Raw genomic sequence first — 8,736 nt, 5'->3', positions numbered from 1 at the left:
TGTCTCCTCCTCCAACACTGCAAGGACCTGAGTTTCTTCTCACTCATCCCAGTGCAAGTCAGGTGTGAGAAGAGACTCGAGTCCAGTTGTTTCCAGAAGTTGGAGGTTGGGGAGGAATCCTGGGCAGGGAATGGCAAGTGGACACATGGAAGCTGGGTGGAAAGAGGATGCTAGTGGGAGCTGGAGCTGTTCAGGTTTGAATTCTGCTACTGAGCAAAGTATCTGCTCCTCAGACTGACATCCTCTTTCCACCCATGTACTGGAGACAGGGTCCTGAGCTTCTAGGCTCTTCTGGGCAGCACTGCCCTAATGTCTTGCCTGCACACTGGCCTTTGTATGCTTTCTGCGAATCGCACCATCCTTCGCTTGCTAGCACACAGCCCCCTCGAAGGGGCTCTGTTCTGATCTCACGCACTGGTGATTCCAGGGTGGCTCTGTGGACATCCCTAGCACTGCTGCTAGTTCTCACAGGGTGGCTGGCCCCCCCATAGGTGCTGCCGCACCCTCTGGCTTGAAGTGGTTTCCATCATATACAGGGTTTACAGTTTGGTTCAATGTCTCTCAGCACCCCCACTATATAAATTGTTCAAACATCCCTGCTGTCCCCTTAAGTGAAGGGGGACACCGCCACCCCTCCCCCCAGCACAGCTACATCCCAGGTTGAGCTGATTAAGAGGGTGGGGTGCCATCTAGGGCTAATGAATGAAAGGAAGACAGCTGTGATTAGGGGGGGTTGTAGACGGTCCCTCGGGGAAAGCTGAGGGCAGCAGAGCAGGGGTGCGGCTAGTCTGCTGAGGCAGAAAGCCTGGGCCAGGAGGCTGAAAAGGGCTGAGGGTGAGGAGAGAAGCCTAGTGGAGGGTCAGTCCGGTGATCTTCCCCATGTAGAGGCTTAGAAGCCAGGAAGAAGCCTGTGGAGGACTCTAGCTGGGGTGGCTGTTTTGGCTAGAAGAACAAGTGGGGAGCCACGGAGTGCTGAGTGTGGTAGAGCCCACCGGAGCTGGCATAGGAGGTGAGTTGTTGGACGGGGGGCACTTATCGGCTAGGTACATTGTGGGGGGGATAAATGGGTGGTGTTTGGGGGGACTTCAAGGACTGTTGGCACTTATGTGGGATAATAAACCAGCCCAGGGTTAAGGTAACATTAGACCCATTGTGGTGGAGTCCTTAAGGTGAGGGGGAAAAGGAGGCAATAACCCTGGTGTTATTGTGCCCAGCCACAAGGGGGAATCATGATGGGTGAATCTGGAAATTGGCCTAGGGTTGCAGAATGGCTTCTGTTCTAACTCCTTGGGTCAGATCCAGCTTGTCTTGGGCTTCTGGCAGACTCAAGCAGGTTTCATGATGTCTGTTACAGCTGTCCCGCTGCTGTTCTGTTTGTGCTGTGTGGCCGCCCGCCTGGCCATGGAACTAACCAAAGTCACAGCCTGGCCCTGTTCATGAAAATGGCTTGTGCAGACTGACTGGAGCCATTGCTCTGCTCAGAGAGGGGGGCTTTTTGCTCCTTTGTCTAGCTTCTTTGTTCAGGACCCGGCTCGGTGTAGGGTGCTCTGCCCAGGTATGCGAGACCTAAAGTGGCCACATAGCTGAGCATATTAGTCATACCTGTGGCTCAGAACATGCCCAGGCATGCCTATGCTTACCTGCAGTTTCCCTGCCTTCTCTCCTCCCCTGGATTAAGGGGAACCAATCAGAGTTATTGGTGGGAAACTGCCTGAGTTTGCCTATAAAAACAGACATTTTCTGATCAGACCCCCGGAGAAGGTCCTTGCTTTCCCACCTGGTTGGATCAGCTACGGGTCTTTGGGGGGCCCTCTCCCCGCTCTCGTTTGTTTTTGAGCGTACCCCTGTTTTTAAACTCCCCTCCCACGAACAATGAATTTGTGCCTGGAGATCTCCTGATTATTGTAAGTGAATCAAGTCCTCTCTGTGTCCTCTAATGTTGAAACTGCTGTTCCTGCTGCTGCTTTGGGGATTGATAAGGAAAAACCTCTTGCACACTCCTCTTGTTTTACCTGCTGGCTTTCTTTCCCCCAGCAGGCAGACCCAAGCTAACTCCTTGGTCTGTATCTGTAATCTGTTTCTTGCTCCGCAGCGCCTTTGCTGCTAGAAATAAGCCTGTGCCTTCCTGGACTGTATCCTGGGCTGCCAGCTTGCAGCCACCCCACTGCTGCAGCCACCACTAGTTAATCCCCCGCCCCCTTGGAGCTGTATCCTGGGCACACACCAGTCTGCCCTCTGGAACTACCCCTAGTATAAGGTGCACCCATTAGGTTAGATTTAGCTTTTAGTCTAGATAAGCTGTAATTTCATTTTGCATAGCTGTGGTTAAGTTAGGTTTAGGAAATTGCTTGCATTGTAAGTTAGGCTTAAAGTGGGGTTACCATATTTCCACAAGCAAAAAAGAGGACACTGGGTGGGGGGAGGAGCCCTGCTCTAGCCCCACCCCTGCCCCACCCCCATCCACTCCCTCCCACTTCCCACCCCCTGATTGCCCCCCTCAGAACCCTCAACCCCCGCCGCTCCTTGTCCCCTGACTGCCCCCTCCTGGGACCCCTGCCACTAACTGCCCCCTAGGACCCCACCGCTTATCTAAGCCGCCCTGCTTCTTGTCCCCTGACTGCCCCCTCTTGAGAACGCCCTACGACCCCACCTGTCCTCTGACTGCCCTGACCCTTATCCACACCCCCACCCCATATTCACACCCCCGCCCCCAGACAGACCCCTGGGGACTCCCATGCCCTATGCAACTGCTCCCCGCCCCCGACAGGACCCCCAGAACTCCTGACCCATCCAACCCCCTCTGCTACCTGCCTGCCTTGACCCCTCTCCACACCCTTGCCCCCCTGACAGCCCCCCCAGAACCCCAGACCCATCTAACCCCCCCTGCTACCTGTCTGTCCCAACCCCTCTCCACACCCCTGCCCCCCTGACAGCCCCCCCAGACCCATCTAACCCCCCGCTCCCTGTCCCTGACTGTCCCAACCCCTCTCCACACCCTTGCTCCCCTGACAGCCCCCCCAAACTCCCGACCCATCCAACCCCCCCCTCCCTGTCCCCTGACCAGGGCTGGCTTTAAAGAGCCCAGGAATCGGGCTGCGCTCCAGCCGGGGTTGCAGGGCTTGGGGCCGGGCCGGAGGTGCCAGGCTGGGGGTGCTGGGGCCCAAGCCGGGGGTGCTGGGGCCCGAGCTGGGCTGGAGCCGCTGGGGCAGCTGGGCGCCGCTCGGCCCGGGCCAGAGGGAGCTGCTTGGCCAGGGCCGCGCCTCCCCGGAGCTCTCCTCCTCGCGCCCCCCCGCCCCAGCTTACCTACTGCTGCCTCCTGCTTGCCCCTGCTTCTTTTCAGACTTCCCGCGAAGATCTGATTGGCAGGAAGCAGGGGAGGGGGAGGAGCAGGTGGGCGGACAGCGTGGTAAGGCTGCAGGGGATGGGGGAGCCGGGAAGGGGCTTTGGGTGCCCAGCAGCGCTTGGCCGCCGCTTTTCTGTCTATAAATAGCCGACCTGGGGGAAATCCCAGACATTTTTAGATTTTTAAAAATCCCCCCCGGACGGCTATTTATAGACCGAAAAGCCGGACATGTCTGGGGAAATTCGGACATATGGTAGCCCTACTTAAAGAATTGTTGCATTGTGTTTTGTTACTTGCTAATTTGTGTAGTCTTGGTTAAGTTAAATCATAGATAAGATTTTACTGTGTTCTGTATAATTGTCTCTCTGCTGTTTAAACTTGCAGCCTGTCTGCTCTGTGTCTCCCTGAGTTTAAATCTCCCTCTGCCTTTGGCCCCTACTCCACCACGGGCTCCTCTTCCCCCATCCCCCAACCTCACTTCTCTACCACTTTCTCTCTCTCTCTTTCTCTTTTAATCCCTTCCCCCACATGCTCACCCCATTCCCACTGCTGCCAAACTTCAATTGTATTACTGAAGTCTAGCATAAAACCCCATTGGTTACCCCTTTTCTCTCTAACACACCTCACATTTTACATTTACACCACTGTGACACATTTTTTACCTAAAGTTGTTGGTTATTTAACACATTTTACCCATACTGTTAGTTGGTTATATGCTGCTGTGACACACTCTTTACATAGAAATTGTTAGCTATCTGTTACATTTATACTTCAGTGTTAATTGGTTACCAACTGTATTGTACCCCACGATTGAAACCCCCTATCCTATTTACTAAAAGAAACCCCTCCCCAATTGTCTACCTTAACAAACCCCATACCCCTCATTATTGAATTTTCCCCGTTTTTGCATTTTCTTAATAAAGTTTATTTTGCACCCCACCAGTGCAGTAGTTGTCCCCCAAGATCCTACCTGCTGGCAGGAACACATGATAGTGGTTACACTTGGATCATGTTTTCAAGCCTTTCTGTGCAACCAGGAATGAGGCCTGGGCCTGTAACACTGATGCCTTAATTTGCCTCTGGCTTGGTGACTCGTGGGAACTTTCCTCCTCCCACCCTGCTCCTGGAATCCCCTTGGGGAATCTCTGGTCCAGTGGCTGCCTTGAGGTTCAATCGAATGGCTGGGCCTTTTGGCTACGTGAACGCTGAGTATTTGGGAATAAAGCCTGGGCCAGCTGCACATGCTGCCCTGCGCCCTGGTGAGCAAAGCAGTGGTAAGGAGCTGGAAGGTGTGAGCCCCAGCCCTGGAGCTGGATGGGACTAAGCTGCAGACACCGAACACTGTGGGGTTCCTGTCAGGGGACTGATGTCAGCCCAAGCCCTGCAAAGCAGGTCTGAGGGGGACCCCTACAGAAGGGGTTAATTCTCGCTGCTTCCCTCCTTGCATCTTGAGCTGTAACTTCTCCCCTTGTGCTTATATCTGTTTCCTCCTTTGCCCCTTTCCACAGGAAGGTAAAAGGGCAGGGCTGAGCTGTTGTTCTGAGTCGCATTGTGCGTGGGCTCAGCTCTTGTGACCGCCCCTGTACATCCTGAGCTGTGGGTTGTGGGCTATTACCAGCCACTGAAGCCATGTGAACCACAGGTCCCGGAGGGCATGTTTTCTCTACTTACTGAATTAAGCTGCTTTACCCACAGCTTTCCCGATGATGGAAGAGAATCTGCTGAGCCAAACCCAGCTGTGGCTTGGCAGGCAGAGTGAAGGAGGGAAAGGCTCTGGAGTAAAGTACTGAGTGGTGTCACTCTGGTGACTCTCCCTCCTTGTCTAATCACGACAGTCTCCCAGCCTTGTCTAGCTGTCTGGTCTGCGAGCCTGGCATTGCCTAGACCCATGACCCCAGAGCTGTTCCTAACTTTTCTGGTCTGAGGGCTGGATTATGGGCTGTGACAAGAGTTCCCTTCCTAGGTAGTGCTGTGCCCAGCCGTGCAATCTCCTGTATGGTGCCGAGGGCCAGTTCAGGGGTGGAGGGCATAACAAAGGGAAAGGGAGTAGTGTTCTCCTCTCTTTCTTGCCAGTCTAGCTTTCAACATATCCAGGATCACCCTGGCTTCTCAGGCCCTGATCCTCAGCTGGTGTAACTTGGCCGACCTTTGAAATCAATGGAGTGATGTTCACTTAAACCACCTGAGCATCTGACCATTAATTCCTGAGTTATCCTTCCTGCTGAGCTCACAGAGCACCGATTTCCCTTGGGCTCTGGTGAGGTGACTCCTGGCCTGAGTGGGGTGGGCTGAAATCCCCTAGCCATGGATTGTCACCGATTGCTTTACCAGCTGCCAGGTTTTCTCTTATGGCAGTTTGCTAAGTGAACATCCATAAGAATGGCCATCCTGGGTCAGACCAAAGGTCCATGTAGCCCAGTGTCCTGTCTTCCGACAGTGGCCAATGCCAGGTGCCCCAGAGGGAATGAACAGAACAGGTAATCACCAAGTGATCCATCCCGTTGCCCATTCCCAGCTTCTGGCAAATAGGGGCTAGGGACACCGTCCCTGCCCATCTTGGCTAATAGACATTGGTGGACTTATCCTCCATGAATTTATCTAGTTCTATGTAGGCTGCTGAAGTAACCAGCTCCATTTAATAAAGCTCCTCTCTGGGGGGCCTGTAATGTCTCCATGAGACCTTTTCCATAGGGAGATTCCTAGGTAACAACAGTCCTGGGTGGTGATTGTAAAAATCCCAGCCCTGCCCCGAATGTGTCTGTGGGTGCCCTCTCTGGCTGGGCATGGGGCTGGGCAGGGGAACAGGCATTGGGAGATAGAGATGGGTGGCAAAACAGTGAGGGGGTTGAGGGCATCATCCATGTACCAAGTTACCGGGGGCCAAATGGTGTGGGAGAGCTGGGGAGTAAGTAAAGCTAGGAAGGGGCTAGAGAGAAGGAAATCGCTAGGAATGAAATAAGTGGGATACTCCGGGTGAGCAGGAGAACGTTTCTGACTCCTCAATCTAGGGGCATGGCTCGGCATCTCCCATTCCTGCTCATGCAGTGCTGCATTCGAGCCCCTCCTGCCATCCCTCTGGCAAGCTGCTCCCACCGTGGAGCCTCATCCTGCTAAGATCTGGAGAAAGCCTCTCGGCTCATCAAATATTGAGACTTGTGCTCATTAGAGGGAGAAAAAAAATCTACCTCTCGTACTGCTTCCACCTGCTGTATTGATTGTCAGCCCCTCCCTGCACAGGCTGTTCTGGCCGGCTAGGAGCAGCCAGAACTAGGCCAAGCTAATGATGGGGGTGAGTCTGCAGACACCTCCTCGAGGTGGAGCGAGGGAGGAGCGCTAGGACTCCGCCTGTCTCATTTGAACATACAGTCTGGCTAAGGCCCGCATATGGATCTGTTTGAAGCCCTCTCTAACGCTGATGTTTTACCTGGCTACAGATAGAAAGGTGAGATATTTTTTTTTTTTTCCCCAAAGTTCCCTAATGAATCTGGACATCCAACTCCCATTCATCCCAATAGGGCACCTTTGACAATCTTGCCCTAAGTGTTTTTATTTTCCCCTGTACTCTTGCTTCTATGAAGTGATTTTGCCGCTGGTGAAAAGCACAGCCCAGGGCAGCAAGATCCTCTCTCTACAGCACAGGCAGTGGCAATGCCGGCTCCCCCACATGCCAAGCCCTGTCTCTGTATCACAGCTCTGGCTGGCCTCCAGCCCTGGAAGGGAATTTCAGTCTCTAAGGGCAATGCAGACATTGGTCCCTCGGTGGATATTGCCGGTGAGGGCGGTGGGTTAGTGCAAGGTGTGTTTTGGGAACATGGACGCCTCTTCACCAGCCACTGGCCCGAGCCCTACCACGCTCATTACACATGCACTCACCCGCCACACTGCCGCAGCAAGATCAACAGAGGTGCTCCTGCTGCAGTGTCCATGTGCCAGCAGCCCTCTCCTGCTTACAAGGCTATCCTCTGTGAGGGTTCTCAGATTAGTGACAGGCCTCCTCCCTTGTTCTACCACAGCCTGGATTTGTTAACCTGTTAGGTGGGCTGCAAGCTTTTGTTTCTCACAGGCAACCTGGGAGGAACTCTGCTGAGTGATGAAGCATGGGATGTGTGCTTCTATACACCATGTGTGTGCCTGCATATATTCACCCATGCAGTCATCTCAGGGTGATGTGAAAGGCAGAGGCTGTTTTGCCCCAGCCACACTGCACAACAGTTCACTTGGTGAAGCAAAAAACTCCCCTCAAAACTAACTGCAGAGGGATCTTTTAGGGAAACTATCACAGGGAAAGGGAAGAAGGAATTGAGTAGAGCTGGGCAGAACCAGGAGCACTAGGAATTGAGTGTAAACTAGGATAGAGCCAGTGAAGTAAATGGACTAGCTGAGGAGTCGGACCATCAAATTCAAGGGGCTGCTCACATGGGTAGCGTTAAGGACCAGGCATAAGCCTTTGCGGGGTTAGGACTTCAGGTTGCACACTTAAGTGCTCACAAGTCGGGAGATGCAAAATGAAGATGCCAAGTTTCGTAGGGCACCTGCATTACATGTTCTCATGGCCGTTAAAGAAGCCAGGTACTCGGCATAACCAGCGGGGCCCAGATCCTAAATCTGGGCCTGAGTCCTTCCTGAGTGTTGCTCGTTGGCTCAGAGGCTCACAGGTATTTAGGCTCCTTGGTTCCACTGAAATCAAAATATCTTTGAGGATCTGGGCCTTGCAGCTCCACATGGAGGGGGGAAAAAACTCTACAGTGCATATTTGAAATGCAATTTTTGAAAGACCCAGACAAATCGAAGCTAGTTTTCTCTGACACCTCAATGACCCTTCTTAAGAGGTTTTTTTCCCCCAAGCCAAATTCCAGCTTGAAACTCCTAGCTCTGTATCTGGTAAACATGTTCAAGCAAAGGTTCACTGCTGTCATGGTTTCACATACAGACTGTGGCCCTAATTCAGCAAGATACTTAAGCATGTGCCTTGAAATCAATGAGAGACATGCTTAAAGTTAGGCATGTGCTTAAGCGCCTTGCTGAATTGGGGTTGGTGTGAACCATTTTCAACCTAAGAGTTGTTCACAAGCTGCTCTCATGACTATTTGCTCTTCTGTATTTGTGGGCTCTGGTTAATCACATGGTGGTGGTTGTGCTTCCTGATTGGGTGAACAAATCTCATTGGGCTGAATCCTTACTAATTGCTGTCCTGTGGTTCACACAACTTTCATGGCATGTGTGAGTGGCCATTTGGACAACTCACCATTAGCCCCCAAACGGGGTGTGTGGACGACAGCCCAGTCCCATGACCCTTCACAAGTAGCGAATCAAAAGCCATGTGAGCGTTGTCAAGTCAGTCGGCCATTTGCAATTCAGGCCAATGCTCGCACTGTTTTTGCTAGTGTCCTCTC

The 8,736-nt window shown here is 52.9% G+C and overlaps 1 protein-coding gene across 6 annotated transcripts in view; it reads left to right on the top strand.

Moving 5' to 3' along the window:
- Nucleotides 1-708: 708 nt before the first annotated feature.
- LOC101943740 (protein FAM163A) overlaps nucleotides 709-8,736 on the top strand; it is a 78,371-nt gene continuing 70,343 nt past the window's right edge. For 3 of the 6 annotated variants that reach the window (XM_065554533.1, XM_065554529.1, XM_065554528.1), the window contains exon 1: nucleotides 709-1,009. The gene's annotated coding sequence lies outside the window, so the exon portion shown is untranslated. Of the gene's footprint in view, nucleotides 1,010-1,746; nucleotides 1,905-8,736 lie in introns of those variants that run through there. The other 3 variants (XM_065554534.1, XM_065554531.1, XM_065554530.1) reach the window with 1 other exon arrangement.

The sequence above is a fragment of the Chrysemys picta genome, chromosome 8 (assembly GCF_011386835.1).
Source record: "Chrysemys picta bellii isolate R12L10 chromosome 8, ASM1138683v2, whole genome shotgun sequence".
Lineage (NCBI taxonomy): Eukaryota > Metazoa > Chordata > Testudines > Emydidae > Chrysemys > Chrysemys picta.
Note: the sequence above shows the minus strand (reverse complement) of the source record. Positions and strands in the feature narration are given on the sequence as shown.